At 44.0% G+C, this 12,048-nt stretch overlaps 1 protein-coding gene across 14 annotated transcripts in view; it reads left to right on the top strand.

The window, feature by feature from the left end:
- Smco4 (single-pass membrane protein with coiled-coil domains 4) overlaps positions 1 to 12,048 on the top strand; it is a 58,050-nt gene that overhangs the window by 7,181 nt on the left and 38,821 nt on the right. Inside the window, exon 1 of one of the 14 annotated variants that reach the window (XM_063256244.1) lies at positions 6,684 to 6,704. The exons of the other annotated variants lie outside the window; for them this stretch is intronic. The gene's annotated coding sequence lies outside the window, so the exon portion shown is untranslated. Of the gene's footprint in view, positions 1 to 6,683; positions 6,705 to 12,048 lie in introns of those variants that run through there. 14 annotated transcript variants of the gene reach the window in all.

Consider the following 12,048-nt stretch of genomic DNA (forward strand, 5'->3'; position numbering starts at 1 on the left):
ACTGGGTGAAAGAAATAGATTGTATTTAGTAGGTGTTTTGGTGCTTACTGCTGCTCGTCCTTCAGTCTCTGAGTCTTAATGGTAAGATTTTAGACATTTAGAGTGTCTGGGACCATAGTAACCCTGGTGCCTACTCCACAGAGGCCCTGACTCTGTCAAGGTGCTGTGAGTATCGTGTCACCAAGGCTGGCAGCATGGCACCTGGCAGCATGCACTGCTGGTTGCACATTCTTTCCACTTCTGCTGAGCCTGGGCTTGAAAACAGAAGGCTTTAGTTTTGGTACAACATGCCTGAGTATTACTCTGAACCTCCCTCCAGAGAAACCAGGCATGTGTAAGTATGAGCTGAGACCAGTCTGTCCTGCATTGCTTAAGGCAGGGTTTCACAATATAGAAACTGCCAAAAAACTGGATGTCGTGGCTGCTGGAAAAGGCAGTGGGTATATGGCAAGGCAGGATTCCATGTGGAGCAAGTCTTTTCTTTCAGCTGTGTGGCGTTCATTCCCCTGTTCTGACTTGCTGTAGGAATACTGTGGCGGTTGGTCCCTTACTAGGGTCCTATGGGGAGAAGAAATGGTTTTCCATTGCTGACCAACAGCTGGTAGAGGAGGCATATAGAAGCCGGTACAGGGCCATCTCTGCATGCTGTTATCCAGAGGGCTTTGGGAAGCCTTGGTTTCCTGGATGACAGCACCCTCCACCTGCCATAGCAAGGGGTCAGAGGGGAGAGTGCAGGAAGCTTGGTGTGGGAAAGAGACTCCAGAGTGGGGCCTCGCTGGAACCCAGCCATCACTAAGGCCATTATGATTGTGGCACTGTAGCAGTTATTCTCTCTTCAGACCCTAGTCTCCTACTTGGAATACTGTAAGTAACTACCTCACAGAGTGGTTTTGAGGATCGATACAGTAATGTGTTTAAGGCTGTCAGCATGTTACATAAAGTACTCAATAATTTTAAGTAACTACTATTTATGTTTTTTTCTTGATAAACAAAATGAGTAAGTAAATATTACTAAGTTTTTAAAATGTGTAGTTTGGTAATATTACAGAGGAAAAGTCAGCAGTCCCAGCTCTCAGGAGGCTGAGACAGGAGAATCGCAAGTATGAGGCCAGCCTGGATTATATAGTAAGGTCAAATTGGACTATATAAAAGTGGGAAGGCCAGGAGATTAACAGCTGTCTAGAAACACGTGACAGGTAGAGGTTGGGATGGTGCTATTAGCAGGACAGGAGAGTAAGCTTGGACATCTCTTAGCTGTCATGAACCGCTTGCTGGGTGCACACCCCAGCCCCAGATATAGCGGGCTTGTCCCTGTTTTTAGACCGAGTCCTGAGGAGGATGCTAGTATTACTGTCTTTGTAAGTGAATCCCTGAAAGGTGATGTGCTGCCCAAGCCACCCAGCCGGCAGGACAGCAAAGAAGTGGGTGGTTTTCAGCTCTCTGAAGTTGAGATGGTCTTCCTTTTTCCAGTCACTCTTCCTGAGCACCTTGTGAGGTAAGGTAAAGTCCAGGCAGTGCTGGGATTTAGACTTGGGCCTGCTTCCTTCAAAGCTCATGTTCTTATCCTCATAACGGTGCCGGTCCCAGGTCGATGTCCATCTGTGCTAGTTTCGTTTTCCTGGTCACCACTATGCACATGCAGGCATATTTGTGTATGATGGAAAGTTTATTTGGAGCATCTTGTTTGTTTGCTAGTGCTTCATCCAAACCAGATGGTCTGAGACCTGCAGGTTGAGTGTGGAGAGGGCTATACAGAGAGTGCTGGATAGAGAGCAAAAGAAACTTTTCTTTTGGGAGCTGATCTTGGTGTATTGATTGGGAGGAATACTCACCAAAGATTCTGAAAGTCCTGGGTAGACTCTGTGGCCTGCTGAGTTCCACATGCAGAAGCCAGTGGCATGAGTCTGGACCATGTGTGTATAAATTAACTATTTAGCCTGTGGTATGAAAGAGATTTCAGAGTGATGTGTGATAGGCACTGCCCTGAATGGAAGTCAACAGAATGGAGACTCGAGAATCTTAGAAGGCTTCTCAGAAGTAGCATGAATTAAAATGATCCTTGCTAACCCCATACAAAGCAAGCAGATTCAGCTTTTTTCCACCCTGCAGCTTGACAGATAAAGACATTGAGACCCCAGGTCCAAGCTTGGATCCTACCCCTCAGTTCCACCACACCACATATGTGGTTAGTTATTACTGTGTGTAGCGGCTGTCCTGGGAACTGGGCAGGAGAGCGCTCAGTTTATAGGAGCTCTTGTTGTGTGTCTCATGAATAATCAAGGTCTCAGTTCGGTTCTTGAGCGGGTTCTTCTGAGTTAGGGTTAGCTTCCTAGTCTTAGTCTGTAGGATGAGTGATGCACTTCTGTTTCCCTGCCAAGCTCATCTTTATTCATCCAGAATTTAGCAAATATTTGCTATCTACCAAGTGCTAGTTAGTCTACTTGGTGTTAGAAATTTTGTACTGGACGAAAGAAACCAAAATCCTGTTCTTGTGGGGTTAATTTTCTAGTGAGGGTGACAGACACTAAATGATTACAATGCATGGCATGTATGTTAATTTCCTAAGGCTGCAGGAACACAGGACCAGAACTGGTGGCTTAAGCAACAGAACTTTACTCTGCACAGCTTTGGAAGATTTAGGGGGAATCTGTTTCATGTTTCTTTCCTGGATTCTAGTAGTTACTGGCACTTCTTGCTTTTCCTGGCCCTTGGCAGCATAGCTCTAATTTCAGCCTCTTCCATTATATGCCATTGCCTGAGGCTTCCTGTGTCTGTGTATTAGTCTGGGTTCTCCAGAGACACAGAACTAATAGGAGATTAGTGTAACAGTATGACCCCATTGTGTTAGGATTCTCCCGAGAAGCAGAGCCAGCTGGGGTGAGTATATGTCTGTGTATGTAGAGAGATTTATTATAAGGTATTGGCCCACATGCTTATGGGCTAAGAAGTCCCACCAGTCTGCAGCCAGAAAGCCGGGACCAAGCAAAGTAATGAAGTAAGTTCCAATCCAGGTATGAAGACCCAAGAAACCAGGAGAGCTGGTGGCATAAGTTCCATGTAAAAGCTAACAGACTTGAGACTCTAGAAGAGCCAATTTTCTAGTTCATGTCAGAACTAGAAAAGACCAACTCAGGCATTCAGCTAGGAGGAGCTACCTCTTACACAGCTTGTTTGTTCTATTCAGGTCTTCATTTGATCGATGAGATCCACTTGCCTTGGAGAGGGCAGTCTGCTTTATTCAGTCTACCAATCCAAATGTTAATGTCATCTAGAAACACTTTCACAAGCACAGGATAATGTTTGGCCAGATGGGTAGGCATCTCTGGGCCAGTCAAGTTGACATGTAAAATTCACTGTCATACTCAAATTATGTTTACATTTAAAGTCACATTCTCAAGTTTCAGGTGGAGGTTTTTGATATACTAAACAAGCCAGACAGTATCCGGAGTCAGCAAATGTAGAGGGTCCAGTGTGAGCAGGCGCACTGCTAGGTGGTGTAGGGACAGTTTATTTTGAAGTGCACTGTTTGTGTGTGTTGAGAAGAGGTCATGACATGAAGTGCAAGAAGCTGGGTGCATATGTGAGGGACTGAGGATCAAGGAGGTTCTTGCCTATTTTTGTGAAGATTTTGGCCTTTGCTGTAGTGGGATGAAAGTGACTCTTGTGGTTGTGAGCACAAATTGGAGCAGAATTACAGGTGTGGGCTAGTTTGCTGCAACTGTTCCTTGGTATAAAAAAAAAAAAAGAAAAAGAAAAAGAATTAGTGTTCTATTGACCCTGTATCACCATCTTTTCCTATCGTTCTTCTAGATGTCTTTGCACCCACCCACCTATATAAACTATATAGGTGAAGAACTTGAGGAGGATGACAGGGACTGCTAGGAAAGTCATCATGTGTGGCCACCCTGCTTGGAATGCTGAGCCTCACTCTATCTGAGATGGTAGGCTCATCTCTTCCCCTCCAGGTCTGAGCCTGCATCTCTCTGACCATATTTAGAAAATGCTGAGATCAGTATTTTCCAGGATCCAAGATCCTTCTGTATGTACAGTCACTGTGCTGTAAAAAGAATCAAGTCAGCTCCCTTGGTCAGTGGGCCACATTTGGCCTTCAAAATAAATGGCAGAAAGGAAAGTCCAAAAGACTTGTGGAGAGAGTGAACAGCCATGAGATCAGGGCACATGGGACCTGTCTGCCAGCCACTATAAAAGGCCTGCAAAGTTTTCACACTTTTTTCTTCTTACTTGTTGTAAAAACAGTTCAACTTCCAAGCTCTGAATATCAGTCATAAAACAGCAGGTAATTCAGGCAGAGCCTTGCCTCGGCTTGCTAGGCCTGGTGGCCGGAGGCTTGTGTGATTGTTGAGGGAATAACTTCCCATTCCTTGGCCTGAGAGCCAAGGGCAATAGCCCTATCTGCTGACATGGAATTTCCTCTTGGTGTTTCGGAAGGAAGGGCCTGGCTCCGTGTGGTGAGGGCTCCCGAGAAGGTGCCCGTGGGAGGAGTTTGCTGCTTCCACCCTCTGAGGGAATGCCAGAAGCAACCCACAAGGGGAGGTTATCTGGGTGTCACTGCCACTGTGGCCCCTCTGGAGAGCATCACTTTAGAAGATAATTATGTGTAAGTAAAGATGGAAATAGAATTCCCCTGTGCCAGGAGCAGCTGTTCCTCTGTAATGTTTGAGGAGGTGCCTTTGGGGCACCATCACACTATCTTCCATTTCAAGCAAAACTCCCATACAAAATGCAAGTTGTGAAGGCTCTTCCCAGCTAGAAGTGAGCATTACAAATGTGTTTTGTGAGAGTGTAATTCCTGCTCTAGGGTTATTTTTGGGGTGCTTCCCTTCACACATCAAAAGAGCTTCCTTAGAGGAACTGCCTTTTGAATTGCTCAGCCTTTCTCTGCCAGACTTGCTCAGGAAGTTCCAGCGTGGTTGGCATCCCTCAGCAGTGGTGGAACCTGGCTTTGTTTCCATGATATAGTTAGAGCCGTGAGGACTTGCTCAGGACCAGGGACCAGATGGGACTCCAGGAGTTTCCATAAAACAGCTTCACCTTGCTCTTAGGTGTGACTTCTGTCTCTGTGTTGATGTTTCCTAAGCACTTAGTACATAAGTACTTCTTGGTGGATAGGATTGTATTGGAGATGGACTCTGGCATCTTTGCTAGGCTTTGAACTTACTGCTTAAAATCAGAGCTTAGAGAGCTCAGTCTTCTTATCACCAGCTAGGGACTGGAATGTTACATTCTAGTCCCATTGCTGCAGCCTTGTGAAAGTCACTTGTTTCCCTGAACCTCAGTTATCTCATTTTTAACCTGAGGAATGAATGAAAGGACTGGAATTTAGGTCTACCTTCTTTGGGTCCCTCCTACTTGCTCTGGGCAGTGCCTGGTCACAGTCTTTTAGGTTGCAGTGAATGCTTCTTGAAGACAGGGCTGTTCTAGGCAAAGCAAACATGTACTCTTTGTTCTCCTCAAGCAGATACATACAGAACTGTCTGCAGACTCATGACCTTCGGCTCTATCGTGCCTTGAGGGCCTGCCTTCTGTCTGGCCAAAGTTCAAGGGCTTTTACTTTCTTGGTGAGTGGGGATGAAGGGAAGAGAAGCAGATGTGAAGGATTTGGCTAAATCTCCAGTCTGGTCCTAGAGGCAGGTGTCTCCAGTTGCTTGACATGTTCTCCTTGTTCTTCTTTCAAGTTGACACAACTTTTTATCTTTGTAAGCAATATCTATTTTTAGCATTTTCTACATTGAGCATGTATTATCTCTATATTAAAAAGATTAAAATTACTATTAATAAGTAGCCATTTAAGCCAGGCATGGTGGTAATCTCAGCACTTGGGAGGCTGAGGCAGGAGGACCCATACAATTTCGAGACCTGCCTGGACTACAAAGTGCGCTTAAGGTCAGCCTCAACTGCATATTGGGACCCTGTCTCAAAAAGACAAAGGGAAAAAAAAGCGCTATTTATTAGTGTTTAAGTATGAAAACAGTATACCTGTACAGTTTCTTGTGTACTCCTTTTTAAGAACCTCATTGACTCAATTTTGTTTTTTTGTAAAATATGTAAAATTTATCTTTTAAACCATTTTCAGGTGCATAGTTTTTTGTGACATTAAGTATATTTACTATGAGATACTGTTTTTAACTCCTTATTCTAAGCTGAGACTTAGAATAACAAAGTTATTTGTGGTGGTAGCTTTCTGTCACTGTGACACAATAGCTGGGGTAAATCAAGAGGAAGAAGGAATCAGGAGTGGTGTGCATGCCTGTAATCCAGTACTGGAGGAAGGTAGGCAGGAGGATTGCAAGTTCAAGCCCAGCCTGTCTACATAATGACTCAATGAGAACCTGTCTCAAAAATTAAAAAATGCAAAAAGATAGGTTGGGGATGTAGCTCACTATGAAGGAGGCCCCAAGTTCAGTCCCTAGCCGTGCCCCTGCCCTGGTTTATGTCTGTGGCCCCCAGGCTTCATGAGTTTGCATTGTGCGATTGTGATGGTTCATTGTATAGTGCTTGGATTGATGGTGTCAGTGCTCCACCCACAGAGAGGTGGAGCCAGGATGTGATGTAATGGCAGGAAGAAGGTGTGTCTTGCTCTTTGCTGGTTCCTGCTTGCTGTTTTGCAGCCGCTATGAACTGCGGCCCAGCCATGCCTGCCTGCCTTGGAGCCAACTTAGTGTGGACTGAAGCCTCCAAAAACTGTAAGAAATAAACCTTTCCTTTCCCAACTTGGGCTTCAGGTATTTTGTCTCAGTGACAAGTACAAAGTAACTAAGACACCCCCACCCTGGGTGGGGAGTTTATTTTAGTTCATGGTTTTAGAGGTTTCAGTCCATAGTTAACTGATCTTGATGCCTTTAGGCCTGGGGCAAGGCAGTGCATCAAGCATGATTGTGTGGTGGAAAAAGGTTGTTTGCCTCATTGCATCTGGAAAACAAAGACAGGATGGGCTGAGGTCCCATTATTCCTTTTAAAGGCCCTCTCGCTGTGACCTAACTTCCTTCCACTAGGCTGCTCTGAAGATCCCACCACTTTCCAGGAACAGCGTGGACTGGGATCAGGCCTTCAACATACGAGCCTTTGGAGGACATTCAGGATCCAAACTATAACTCTTTGTCTCAGCCTCTTAAAGCTAATAAGTTCCAGAGATGAAATGTGAATGCAGAATTTAAAGATACTCAGAGGGCCTTCAACTTTCTGGGCCCTCTGTGAATACTGGAGTCCATGATGTATGTATTCTTTTTCTCAGTACTAGTGACTGTAGAAAGTCATTTACTTGTATATATTTTTCCTTTAAAACTTCTAGGAGTTAGGTTTTGTGCTTTTGCTGGGGAGGTGATGATCAGCACCGTGCAGGTGCTACTCAGGTGACACAGATACTGTCTGTCAGTGGTTACCAAGGTTGGTAAGTTTTGTGCTTCTGTTATGAAAAAAGGCTAGTGTGTGTGGGCTACAGTGTCAGAAAGTATGTGTGCTAGAATTCTGTGTGTAGAAAGTGCCTTATCCAGGTGTAGTGAGGAGAATGATTTAAAGCTCAGCTATGTGATTTCTTCAGGTCTCACTGTGCCCTGCTGGTTGATTTTGAAGAATGAGCATTGAACTTGCAATTAGAGGTTTGTGCTTCAGTCCTGATTTTTACCTCATGGGAGACATGCTTTGGCCTCACTTTCCTTGTTTTTAAGTGCACAGTGAAAAGTGCCCACTCCATCTGCCTCCCAAGATAGTAATGATGATTAAATGTTATCCTGTGGGGTAACAGTGGTAAATAAATAAGAGGGCTCTTAAGTTAGTTTCTGGGATAGGAATTTTGAGTGTGTATTTATGACTGATGCCGGAAATATGAGGAGGATGGGCTTGGAGGTAAAGCGTGACAGGCTTGCTTTGTTTTGGCTTTCAGTTTGCTTCCTCCACTATTCCTAAACAAATACAGTAGAATTTTCCACTGTCTGTAGGGTGTTCTTAACCTAGTACTGAATACTTTGGGATTTTATGGACATTTGTCCTGGCGAATCCTTGGATTTATTGTCCCTTAGACTCACGTTTCCTCATTGTGGTGCTTCTCTGTCTGCTGTGTCTTCATAGCAGATATCTATCTATCTTTGATCTCTATTAGCATGGACAGGGACCTTGCTCTGTCACTAGAGGGAGGAGCTCACTTTGCTAGGCTCTTTTCTGTGCAAGACACCACAGAACATCAAAATGAAGAAGACACCTCTTATCTCTCCCACAGGCCGTTTCATGGGGAAGATATAGAGTTCTGAGGACTTGGATGGGTAACTTGAAAAAACACTGCCATGAGACATGTAACCCTTGGTCCACATAGATGGAAGTGTTTCCTGGAGATAGTCGGAGGGCATGAGCTCAATGTCTGTGACTTTTTGCTTTGCAACAACTGTTTGAATCAGCCTTTTTCAAGAGGGGATTTCTGTCCAGCTGCCCTGAGAAAATATTTGGAGTCATCATTATTGCAGTGTACTTCTCATCTGACAGAAAGGCAGGGGTTTGTGCTGGGCTCTGCTGAAGTCAGCGGCCCAGTCTTAGTGTCCACCTGTTTTCAAGAATGGCATTCAAAGACTTTAAGTAGGTCATTGATAGCTATTTTGAACCAAGGGTGGCTGTGCTTCCTGGACATTTAATTTCCGGATCAGATCTGTTGGCCTCATTTACCCAGAAGGTTGACCACAAGCACTCTCTGGTTGGTCGTAGAGTATATTTAGTAAGTGTAAAGTGTCTGGAGGCAGGAGATACTCCAGTTCCCCAGACCTTTTAGGAATCAGTGGTGGAGAGGCTATGGAGCCCTTCAGGAAGCAGGGGTTTAGTTTTCCTGATCTGTTTTCTTGAGTTTTCCGAAAATTGTTGACCTTTATTAACTACATGAAATTTTGTTCTTTTCAAGGAATCTGATTTTTGCCCATCATTAATGTATCCCTCCTTTAAGTCAGGAGCAGCTTTTAGGTGTTGATTTAATGAGTAATGAGTGTTTGTGCAGAATATTTCATTTAATCCTCCCAAGGGCTTGGAAAAATGAATACTGTTTTCTTCATTTTACAAAGGGAAGAACCAAGAATAGAAATGGTACAGTCATTTTTGCCCATAGTCCTAGTAGGTAAGTAGCAGGGCCTGAGATTTGAAACCTGGGTCATTCTTGCTAGAATTTGGCCTTTTGCATCACAGCTCTGGGAACAGAAAATATCCCTGCTAGGAACGGGGAGCTCAGCTCTGGCTCCTTGCCCTGTTCGGCGTTCCTTTTGGGAGAGGCTGACTATGGTTGTTGGAAGTATAGACTCCCTCCACTGCAGAGTAGCTGCCACGTGGACCTGAAGTAATATTGTAGGCAGTCACTCTGGACGGACTGGACCAAAGGATTCTCAGTTTTCACTCTTTGTTGAGTTTTCTTCTGTTTCACTGTTTTTTTTAAGTATCCTTGCCCAGAACTCTGAGTGGTGTGATCCCTGTGACCCTGGAGGTGGTGACAAACTCCAACTACCAGCCATGTCCTGAATGCTTCTTTGGTATTTTATGCTTTTCTTACATGTTTGAAGAGGGAAAGTTTGTTAGGGGTGTATGTACTTTGTCCTTTTCTACAGCTTACCCTGCTACGCTCCTTACAGAGTCCTGGCAGGAGTGCTGCTGCTTGGTCCTTTAAATTTGTTGGTGTGTCAGCATCTTCAGGCAGCTTGCTCAGGTGTCTTGTCTGGATTCCCAAAGAGCCACCATCATCTTCTTTTCACAGATGGGGAATTTTAAGGGAAATCTGACAATTACATGGAGTATACTTTTTTCTGTGCTGTAGTTTTTCCCTGAAACTTTCTTAAAAACAAAACCCAAAGAATGAAAAAACATTTGCTTATATGCTAAAAGTAAAAAGAAGGCCTCTTTAGATGCTGTCTGGGGCTTGCTGGTACACAGTGGGCTTCTCTGTCAGAAGTGCCTGGCCCATGCTAAGTTTTTCCTCAGGCATCTCCTGGTTCTTTGAATTGGGACTGGCCACTTAAGCTTTCTCAGTCTGAATTTTATTAGTTGCTGATAATAATGTCTAAAAGAGGATGTGTTAAAGTAATAGTGTGACAGTGTTTTTCAGTCAGCCTGACTTGGGAAATCAAAGATCTCAGCTACTGATGCTGAGACCTGAAAAACTCCTCTCTAAGGCCAGAGGTGATACACCTTCCCTGCAAGCTCTTCCCCAAAAACAGGAGAGGAGAGGAAAAGCATGAAGAACCCTTGTTTCAACTAGGATCTTTCCAGGATTTCTTCATTCTTTTTGGTTTGGGGATGGGGTTCTGGTCTTTGCTTCAGTTTCTGAGAACCAGAACACTAAGTCTGTGTTAACCACAGAGCCTCACAGAAATGTCCAGTCCATTGTTTAAAAGAAACCAAATAAACCAGGATTTCAGAAGCAGAGGGATTTTATATATGCATGTTGGACACATACGCACGTTAGTGCACCAATACTTATGTAATTATTTTGAGATGACTTTGAAAGGCACTGGCCTCCTCTCAAAAGACCCATTCAGCCATCTAGTTGGTTCAGTGTTAAGTTTTTGACCACCTACTGAGACAGCTTTTTTATCCTCCCATCCTTCGTCTTATCTTTTTTAGTCTTTATAAGTTGAGTCTAGCCAAGTGTAAGTCTCCGGAAGTTCCAGAGAAGCTAAGATAGCAACCTGCAGCTTTTAATCTTTGGAGATTCCAATTTCATGTATATTTACTATGTGAACTTTAGCAATTCTCTTTACTTCAGGGCTCAAGGAAATTACAGTCTGTGGGGGAGATAGGTCTGGATTGTGATGTGCTAATACTGCTGAGTATGTACTAGAATCCTGTTCTTACAGAGGTTGAGTCCTAGTGCGGAGGCAGTGGTGGTAGTTATGGTTTTTTAAGTCTTAATGGATTATAAACTAGAAATATGCAAGCTATAATTTTTCATACTAATAAAATTGCAAATGGGATTAAAGGCTGGGCTTCCCACCATGAGGTACTCTCTCCTTGGGCTCCCAGGCTTCTGCCTCCCTTGAGGCAGGCAGTTGCAGTTAGTTAACTACGTACCTGTCCTTCTGCCCAGTTTGACAGCGAGCTTAGCATGGCAGCGACTTGGCTTATGCCCTGTTGTATCTTAGATATTTTGCATGTTCTATTTTTTATGTGAAACACAGCTGACATCTATATAAAAGGTTTAAAGGATTTGTGATCATATAAGATGGCAGAAAGAAGGCAGAGTGGCAGATTAGATTTTCAGCTACAGCCATTTATTAAACAGAACTGTCTCAACATCAGGGCCTCTGGAGTTGTGTGGGTCAAGGATGGAGGCTGGTGCTACGCAACCAGACTTGTCTCCCTTACACGCTTATGTGTCATGGCCACAGTGCCTCTGTTGAGAAACATGAGCTAGGTACCAGGTGTTGCCTTGGAATGAGCTGAAGGAGTGAGTGGTAATGTCTCCTGTTTTATAGGCCAAGGGCAAAGCAGGAAAGTCGGCATTTGAATGTAGATCTGCTGGGTTCCATATACCAGTCCCTTAATAATTCTGATACATTTGCCTTAAGGACATATTCAGCCAGAAGCTTTATCCCAAAACATTCAACTGAGACCTAAGGAAGAACTTTCTGGCTTTGTTTTTTTAATCAATGCAAAACTGGGACATTTTAGAGTAGGGGCTTTTCAAGCTGTCATTCACAATCCAGTGTCACAGTATCAATTTTGTGGATTAACATTTTTTTTAAAAATGGAATAAAAAATACCAGCATGCCACCCTTGTAAGGGTTTGTGCATGTGTATGCCTGCACATGTCCCAGACCAAGGTGGAAATACATTTCTGGCTATCGGTCAGTATGAGAGGGAGAAAGAAAGACAGTAAGACAGAGAGAGTTTAGTACTGATTAGCTTGTAGAGTTCTTCGTGGCAGGAATCTGTCTCCCCCCCCCCCCCGCCCCCTTCTTCCTTAGCCCAGTGTCATGTCTTAGCTGATTGAGTTTTCTTTCTGGAAAACATTGTATTTCCCCATTCATATTGAAGGATGATCACAACAGTGTGAAAGATAATTTATAG

This window comes from Cavia porcellus, unplaced genomic scaffold (genome assembly GCF_034190915.1).
Source record: "Cavia porcellus strain 051 isolate PalLab524CR breed Dunkin Hartley unplaced genomic scaffold, mCavPor4.1 scaffold_9, whole genome shotgun sequence".
NCBI classification, from domain to species: domain Eukaryota; kingdom Metazoa; phylum Chordata; class Mammalia; order Rodentia; family Caviidae; genus Cavia; species Cavia porcellus.